The sequence below is a fragment of the Colobus angolensis genome, unplaced genomic scaffold, assembly GCF_000951035.1.
Source record: "Colobus angolensis palliatus isolate OR3802 unplaced genomic scaffold, Cang.pa_1.0 Scaffold45, whole genome shotgun sequence".
In the NCBI taxonomy this organism is placed as follows: Eukaryota; Metazoa; Chordata; class Mammalia; order Primates; family Cercopithecidae; genus Colobus; species Colobus angolensis.
This window is the reverse complement of record NW_012117932.1, coordinates 7135347-7144293: the sequence shown is the minus strand read 5'-3', so window position 1 is coordinate 7144293 and position 8947 is coordinate 7135347. Positions and strand designations below refer to the sequence as shown.

Here is an 8947-nt window from a genome sequence, read left to right as displayed (position 1 = left end):
CCCCCCCCGCCCGCGAAGTTCATGGCTTCTGCAATGCGGTGGGTGTGGTTACCTAGTAAATTGTAACTGTGGTCCCTTGCAATGAGAGTATTCTTCTCAATTTTCTTTTTATATTACGGATCTGAAGTTTCCTAGGGTTTTTCCTTTAGTTGCAGCCCAGGGTTAAAGTTGGTAGAGACGATTGCGGAACAGAACAAATAGAATGATAAAGGAAACATGTGGTATTAATTACTTGTGGAGGTTGGGCTGGGAGGTCCTGAGAGGGCCCGGCAGTCCTGCTAATGCAGTGCTTCCATTGCGTGTTTAAGTTGTTTCAGCTTTTTTACATTAGTCTTGCGGAATTGCTTTTGCAGATATCCTGCCTGTCCTTTTGGGGGGCGGGGGTTGCAATGGGAATTTTAAGCTCTCTGAGGTGGCCAGGTGTGCTGGAGTTTCTTTTGGTAGCATTAACTTCTGTAGTACAGGAAGCGTCACACGAAGTGCTTAAAAACATTATTTTTGAAATTCACCCTGATTTTTAAAGTCTCAAGGAAACAAAAATGATAAAATTCCACTTGATGTCTGTAAGCCATGGACGTAGTCCCAATTACAGCAAATTAAGCAGAAAAGCCCTATTAAGAAAAGAGAGCAGCACATCAAGCTGCAGTGAACTCTGGGGACTGAGAGGTGATTTCTGTCTTGGCTCAGAGGGAGTGTTTAAAAAATGCATGTTAATTTTGGTATCAAACTTTAAAAACTTTACTTGGAGTAACAAAATTAATGTGAGAGGGAATAAATACTAAATTGGAGAAGCGTGACTTCAGTTTGTTAATTTGCAAGGCATTGATAGCTGAATGCTTAATACTGTCTCATTTGCATTATGGTTTTCTGGTAGTTTAGAAAAGCAAACTATCAGATGCACAACTTACTGCATCAAGTTTATGTAGTTAATACACTTTAGCCAAAATAAGTTTTTCAAAACAGATCATGTCTTGTGAATAATTCATCCATAACAAGAAGAGTAGCCACTTTAGTTTGTAAATCCCTTTTAGGTGAAGGATTCAGGAGCTGTAGGTCAAATGTCAGTGTCTCAGTGAAATATTTACATTTAATGTTTAAGACATTTCTTATGCTTGAATGCGATTTAGGTTAAAAGCAGTTTTTCATCAGTTCTTGTACAGTGCTTGGACTTTGGCAAACTTTGTGTTGAAATAAAAGATCAGGATATTTTTAAACTTGATCGGATGCAATTTTATTTATAATTGTTTTTTAAGAACTGGTTGGTCAAATGCATTAAGGGGCCGCCTAGGTAGAAGAGATGCAACTATCCACGTACTGAGAGATGTGTTGCTGTTACCTTGTGAATCTTTTCTGGACTTATATGGTATATTAGATTAAGTGTGGCAGGAACTTGCTGTAAAAAGTGTTTTCTGTAAAATACTGTAAAAGTATTTTCTTCCATGTTATATGATGTGCATTCATCTTTTAAGTTAGTACTTTCCCTAAAATTCACAAACTAGAATTCATGTCCTCTCCAGTAAAGTAGAACTCCAAGAGTAGACTGAGGAATAATTGTTGTCTTTCTGTGAGAATTTGACTATATATAAAGAAGAGAGGGACTTTTTTTTTTTTTTTTTTGAGATGGAGTCCCACTGTGTCGCCCAGGCTGGAGTGCAATGGCACAGTCTTGGCTCACTGCAACCTCTGACTCCCGGGTTCAAGCAATTCTCTTGCCTCGGCCTCCCGAGTAGCTGCGATTACAGGCGATCACTACCATGCCTGGCTAGTTTTTGTTTTTGTTTTTTGTTTGTTTTTAATTAATAGAGACAGTGTTTCACTACGTTGGCCAGGCTGGTCTGGAACTCCTGACCTCAGGTGATCCGCCTGCCTCGGCCTCCCAAAGTGCTGGGATTACAGGCGTGAGCCACCGAGCCCGGCCGAGCCCGGCCGAGAGAGGGTGCTTGAGTAATCTACCCTAGCCGTCTTTAATTCCCATAGTCTCCTCTAAGTACTCCATCAGTTTTCCGTGGAATATAGACTCACCATTGAAACCCATGAATCAAATTTATCTTTAGCACCACTTCATTTAGAGAGGTCCTTAATCGTGCGATTGCTGCGTCTGTTTCTTTCAAAAGGCTAGCTAGCTGCTGATTTGTTGGGAATTCATCAGGCACTCAGCCCGGGGAGGGTTCTGCAGTTACTTGGTTTGCCTTGGCTGTGAGGAATGCTGTGCTCAGAAGCAAGGACTGGAGCAGTGAAGTCATTGTCCTGCCTGGTGTTGTGACATCACTATGGCTCAAAGGAAACAAGGGTGGGGCAGGCAGAACCAGACCATCTGAAGCATCTCGCTGGCTTTAAAACTTTGCCTGATCAATGACTGAGACTCTCCTTTCTCAAGTTGAACTGCATTGTGAGGTATTGTTTGGAGAATTAGAAGATATAAATGAATGTAAGACTACATGGGAAAATGTGTCTCCAAGAGGAAGGAAGGAGAGGGGTGTGTGTGTGTGTGTGTGTGTGTGTGTTTTGTGTGTGTGAAATAGTAGAAAGCATTGAATATTCCTTTTGTAGAGAAAAATACTGTAATTTTTTAGAAGGGTCATTTACAAAATTAAAGAACAAGAAAAATGAGTATATTTGTATTTATATATTGAGTCAACATATTTCTTACTGTTCTTTGTACTAAAAGAGCATTCTTTTTAAATTCTTGATTTAGGTTATTAGTAATTTTAAAAAAGTATGTGATCTCTCTGAAGATGCAGTTTACTTATTGGGTAGGCAATGTTCTCATTTATTTTTAAGTGATGTGATTGCAGTTGGCAATTGGAAAAAAAGGAAAAAGGTATTTCATAAGTGTAGAAGATATCTGCAGTGATTTGGAGTAATTGATTTCCATTTCCATTTTTGTTTTATGTACTAATTATTTTATAATTTAGCATTTTAATCCTAATTTAGAATTCTGATAGAGAGATGATCAGAGACATGTTTCACCCAAATTAGTGTTGAATAAATAAGACTGAAATTCAGAAACAATAAAGTACATTTCATGTTTTCCTTTCTGAATTTATAGTAATATCAGCATAAAAAATGAAGAACCACAGAATGGCTGCAGATGTTCCTTGTCTTTTCCATACCTCCTTGCTAAGATGACTGACAGTTTTCATGTGAGTGTATTATATATGTAGGAGCTCTGGGCAGTTCTTTCTTAACTGTGTAGCAATTCCAGAGCAGAGTTTCAAAGCATAAAGAAGAAACAAATTGGGAAGAATGGCACAAGTAGCGAAGTTGAAATTAGATGCCAGCGCTGCAGATTGCTTGGTTGAAATGTCTTTGGTATTGCATTTTCAGTCCTTGCGATGATTGGTTAAATTGCACACTTGGAAATTGTAAGCTTCTATTAGCCACAAACCCCTAATTCTTTTGTAATTTGCAGTACAGAGAAAAAGCTGACAACTTAATTTTTAGATTGCTGACATTTTGATACGTTGTTCTTATAACCCTGCCTTACAAACGAAACACAGAGAGAGAGAGAGAGAGCGAGAGCGAGAGCGAGAGAGAGAACGCTGAAAGGTCTATATTAGACGTAGAAAACAAATGCAGTATTTAACCTGCCTTGAGTATATATTTTTCTCTCCAGTTATATTGGGTGGGTGCTTGATGAGGATTGGGAGTTATTTCTTTTGAGGTTTCTTTCCCAAACCCAGTAGAGGTCTAGACACTTAAAGCCTTCAGTAAATACTTACGGAATTGTCTAAAAAGTGGGGCCATTTGTAACTTACGCTTTACTACCAGAAAAAAAAAATCTTGGAGAAGGTTTAAAAAGCATTGCTGCTTTATTTAAAAACGAGAATTACCGGACTCATGTATGTAGTCATTATTTTTAATGGCATGGTCCTCTTCATAACAAGATTGTTACCTCTGTCTATAGCTCAAATTGGGTAGGTCCTAGAGGTTTTGCCATATCAGGGAAGAGAATTCTGCAGGTACCAAGAGAAAAGAAGAATGGTTTCTTTGAGGGAAGAACTGCAGGGAGTCGGCTTCCTTTCCTGCCAGCTCTAATTGGTGTCATGGAGGACATCAGTGTGGAGGGTGTCCTCTGAAGAGGGGAGGGATCAAATGGGAGGGTGACAAAAGCTGAAAAGGATTAGTGCTGGGAGATGATATTGATCTCCTAGCATTGAACTAAAGAGAGGAAAACTATTTTCTGTGTTAGCTCTCTCTTCTTCGGTCATTTTCGTACATGCCTGTGTTTACATCCTCAAATAGCGAGTTTCTTTGTATTTGATTCAAGCCCCAAATCTCATCATTTCTAAAAGAAAGTTATATTTTCACATTTAACATCTCTGAAATTGGGATATGTCTTACATGGCTCTCAGCCATGTGGCAGAGAAAAAGCTGGCAACTTAATTCATTGACTGTGAATATGCATCAAAAATTGGACATTGGATGTTACTCTATTGGAGAACATCCTGGAGACAGTAATGGAGCACTCTTAAGTGATGCATTTCTAGTGCTTGTGGTGACTCAAGATGATATTGTGTGGAAAAGCATAGATTGCAGTAACTCTTAGTTGACGTGCAATTTGGAAGAGTTGAATTCTGAATATGTAAGAATTTTTAGGAACACCTTGGCCAATCTATTTTGTTTATATTTTCTTTATGCGTTGAATAACTAAATCAATTTGAGTTCTTTAGATAAGAAGAAAATGAAAATTCCAGTTTCTAAAACTGTATGAGTCATAGCTTAATTGGCAGAGTGCTATATAACATAATGTTATCTCTTATAATCAGTGTCATGAAGGTTTATCGTTTGGCTGTGCAATTTTTTTGAAATGTACTTTATAATATGTAGTGCTTATTTTACACTATCCATTCTCTGTATCAGTGATATTGTTTTTCTATGTATTATTGATTGTTTCCTATGAAAGGATATGTGCATCCTTGTATAGGAAAAAATCTATTGAAAATTCTTCATTTCCCATTTTGACTTTCCATTTTGGCCTTGGGAAGATGACTGGATTTTGATAGAGAATCTCAATTAGTCATTGAGCAGACATTCCAGACAGGACATTCCAGAAGTCAAGAGACCTACCTTTAGCTGGAATACAGCCTGTACACTGGGGAGTAACGGGAGATGCGCCTAAGGAGGGAGTGGGAGGTCTGATTGTGGAAGGCTTTTGGATATGAGAGTAAGGGATATTTTGGACTTTGCTAGGTAGTGGGGAGTCATTGAAAGTGGTTGAGTAGGGAAGAAGAATATTTTTTTCTCGTGATAAGTGTAGGATGAGTTGGAAGAATAGGAATCTGGAGACAGATGGTCTTTAGTTAATGGAGTTATCCAAAGTTTTGCAGAAATTGAATATGATGTTTTTTTCTCTCAATGATTGATATTTCGGCAATTCATTCCATGTTTTTGTGGGAGTATTTAACTGAGGATTAAATAGTACTTTTGGATTGTTTAAGGTGGAAAATGAGATATACTAAATATGGAAAGATTTTTCTTCTTATTTATCCTTTCAATGAGTATATCTCAGTTATTTGAAATATTAAAAATTATACATTCTCACTTTAAAATATATTCTAACAATACTGAAAAACCAAAGAAAGAAATCTCATTATCTGCCTTTCTGAATGTATTACGTATCAGAGTGGAATAGGACAGACCTGGGTTAGGCTCTCGGCCTTGCTATTTAATAACTATGCGGCATGGTTCTTTTAACTTCCTAGAGCCTGTTTGTTCATTTATAAAATGGGCATAATGCTTATGTCTCATGGATATAATGATTAAATGATGTAATACATGCGAACACTGAACACGGTGTCTGGTATATCACAAGTACTTTGTAAGTAGCAGTAGCATCATTTTCACATATACAGACTTACACGTAGGTTACATAATATTTTACATGAATAGACTTCTATCTTAAATACTTCTATGTAACTGTTTTTTGTTTGTTTGTTTATTTGTTTGAGAACAGAGTTTCACTCTGTTGCTCAGGCTGGAGTGCAGTAGCGCAATATCAGCTCACTGCAACCTCCACCTCCTGGGTTCTAGTGAGCCTCCCAGATTCAAACGATTCTCCTGCTTCAGTCTGTCAAGCAGCAGCTGGGATTATAGGCGCCCACCACCCCACCTGGCTATTTCTTTTTTTAATTGTTAGTAGAAATGGGGTTTCACCGGGTTGGCCAGGCTGGTCTCGGAACTCCTGACCTCAAGTGATCTATCCGCTTCAGCCTCCCAAAGTGATGGGATTACAGGCGTGAGCCACTGTGCCCTGCCACACTTTTTTTTTTTTTTAAATGTAACAGTGTGTCTGGCGGAAGCTTTTTCATGCATGCAAATCTATACCCACATCATTATTTTTAATGGTAAATAAATACTTTCTTTTGGTCTTGTGCAATACTGGTAAAGGATCATTACCTTAATAATGGTGATGATGTGAAGCTTTGTTGTCCAGCCCCCCTGCCTCCTGCCACTTGGTGCCTACGCTTCATGACTCTCTTCTTATATACATATAAAGAGGCTTGTGGTAAAACAGGATATTTAAAAAAATTAAAATCTCTGATGATTGTGTATATCTCAATGTTGTGTGTGAATATTTAGTTCTAACAAACTAAAGCAAACTTTCACCATATATTTCCTGATTTTTTAAAATTCAGAATTTAATGTCATCTCTTCATGGAGGGCCGAGCTCACCCAGCTAAGCCTAACCTGAGTTGCTAGGTGCTCACCATTCTCCCATGTGCCTCTCAGCTTGCCTCGAGGGACAGCAGATACAGCAGCCTGGACCTGAACTAGGCTCTCCAGAGTCAAAACACCCAGGGTCTGGCATAGTTTAGTAGGTATAGGGGGTCATTGGGCTTCCAGAGATGGAAAATATTAAGCTTCCTTTGGTCTCTCTCTCAGTTCCCAACCCTTCCTTCATCCTCAGCAATAGAGTGGTAACAAATGTCATATTCCATTCACTTCTCCAGGGATGTGGGCTGCTCTGTTATGTTATTCACAATCCCGTTATTTTGATGAATCTTCGATTTACCTGGAATCCAGTCTTCATTCACCCATTTGAGGAGAACAGCTTTATGATCCTGAAGGTGGTGCTAGCCAGAACGGTGCACCCAGGCTTCTGTGAGATGTTGCCATCAGAGCGTCTGGAGGTCTCAGGCTGGCCCTGGCAATTGCATCCTTCTACGTAATTTGTATCTAGAGTTACTAACGTCCCAGAGATGCAGGGAGTTTTTGGTAGTTTCATTACAGAGAATTACTCTTGATGAATTTTGGTATGTTTTATACCATTTTGTGTGGTTCGGTGACAACTTTTATTAACTTTAGAAGGAATATGCTTACTGGCTAAGTATAAGACTTAGAAAGTAGAGGTTGATTAATTTGTCTGCTCAAGACATCTGGAAAGCTTTTCCTTTGAATTCTTGAAATGAGAGCAGTAATTCACTGAGGGGAGTTACATTGTAGAACAGGGGTCCCCAACCATTTTGGCACCAAGAACCTCCATTTTGCTCGCCTCCTGCTGTGTGACCCTGCCCTTGGTGCAGAGGCTGGGGTTTCATGGAAGACCATTTTTCCATGGACGGGGATTGTGAGGGATGGTTTCAGGAAGAAACTGTTCCACTTCAGCTCATCAGGCATTCGCTTCTCATAAGGAATGGACAACCTAGATCGCTCGCATGTGCAGTTCACAATGGGGTTCGCACTCTGATGAGAATCAAATGCCACTTCTGATCTGACAGGAGGCAAAGATCAGGTGGTAGTGCTCACTCACCCACTGCTCACCTCCAGTTGTGTCACTCTGTCCTTGGCCCAGCAGTGGGGGATCCTTGTTGCAGAATAAAGAAAATACGAGGAGTTAACGGAAGATACAGATGGAAACTTCTGCTAACTTTGAGCTAGGTAACTGTCGGTGGGGTACTCTGTTTCTCTAGGCAAGATTCCCCAGAGTGAGCAGATGGGGATGCTGCCTACCTCAAGGTTGAAATGAGATCTGTGTTTGAAGACATCTAGAACCAGTCTAATGAGAATGTACACATAGTACATGTTTTCTCATTTCAGTAGTGTATGCTGTTGTCCTCTTGGCTTGTTTTTAGGGACATGTGTTAGGAATTGTAAGATCCTCAAGATGAGTATAGAATTTTGTGACATTCCACTACAAAACCCATAATCCAAAAGATGGCCCTCAGTGAGAATGCAGGATTTTTTGAGTGTGAAACTCCAGATAACAGTAGAGGTTTGCAAAGAATGAGACACAGTGGTTTTCAAATTTTCACATACAACAGAATTACCTGATGAGTTTGTTAAAAAGGAATTTTTGGGGACCAATCCACGGATTATCATCTAATAGATCTGGAGTTGGATCCAGACCTCCTTATGTCCTGACAAGTACTTTGGTGAAATCTGATCCATGTGGTCCCTGGACCACATTTTGAGACACACTGTTTTAAGGACTTTTGTCTTAATGACTCTCTAGCTTCTTCATTATTGTCAAATAAGCATTTAACCTGGAAGGAAGTTACAATATAAATAAACAGTACTAATGTTGGAGAGAATGTTTAGCATAGAGCAAAGAAACCTGGCCTTGGACTCAGAATGCTTGGGCTTCTTTATGGCTGGTCCATCACTTGTAACTTCTGTGGCCCTAGGAAATTACATAAAATTTGAAAAGTTAAGGAAGTAGGATAAAAGGTTAGTTTTCTTATCTGTTAAATAGGATAATGATAATTATGTAGCAGAATGGTCAGAATGGTTGAGTAAGAATCTAAGTAAAAGTACGTAGCTCTTAATATGTCTTCAGTTGGGGTTAATTTTCTTGCTTTGTGATTGGTAATACAGTAAAATGGCCTTGAAGAAGAGATGCTTCTATGAGTAAATGTGATCCTGCTGGTCAAAATCATACTGAGCTATGTGGGTCCTACAGATACCTTTTTTTTTTTTTTTTTTTTTTTTGAGATGGAGTCCCACT

General features: G+C 39.0%; 1 protein-coding gene across 2 annotated transcripts in view; it reads left to right on the top strand.

The window, feature by feature from the left end:
• EPB41L3 (erythrocyte membrane protein band 4.1-like 3) overlaps positions 1 to 8947 on the top strand; it is a 184018-nt gene that overhangs the window by 33009 nt on the left and 142062 nt on the right. The window contains exon 1 of one of the 2 annotated variants that reach the window (XM_011957808.1): positions 2176 to 2394. The exons of the other annotated variant lie outside the window; for it this stretch is intronic. The gene's annotated coding sequence lies outside the window, so the exon portion shown is untranslated. Of the gene's footprint in view, positions 1 to 2175; positions 2395 to 8947 lie in introns of those variants that run through there. 2 annotated transcript variants of the gene reach the window in all.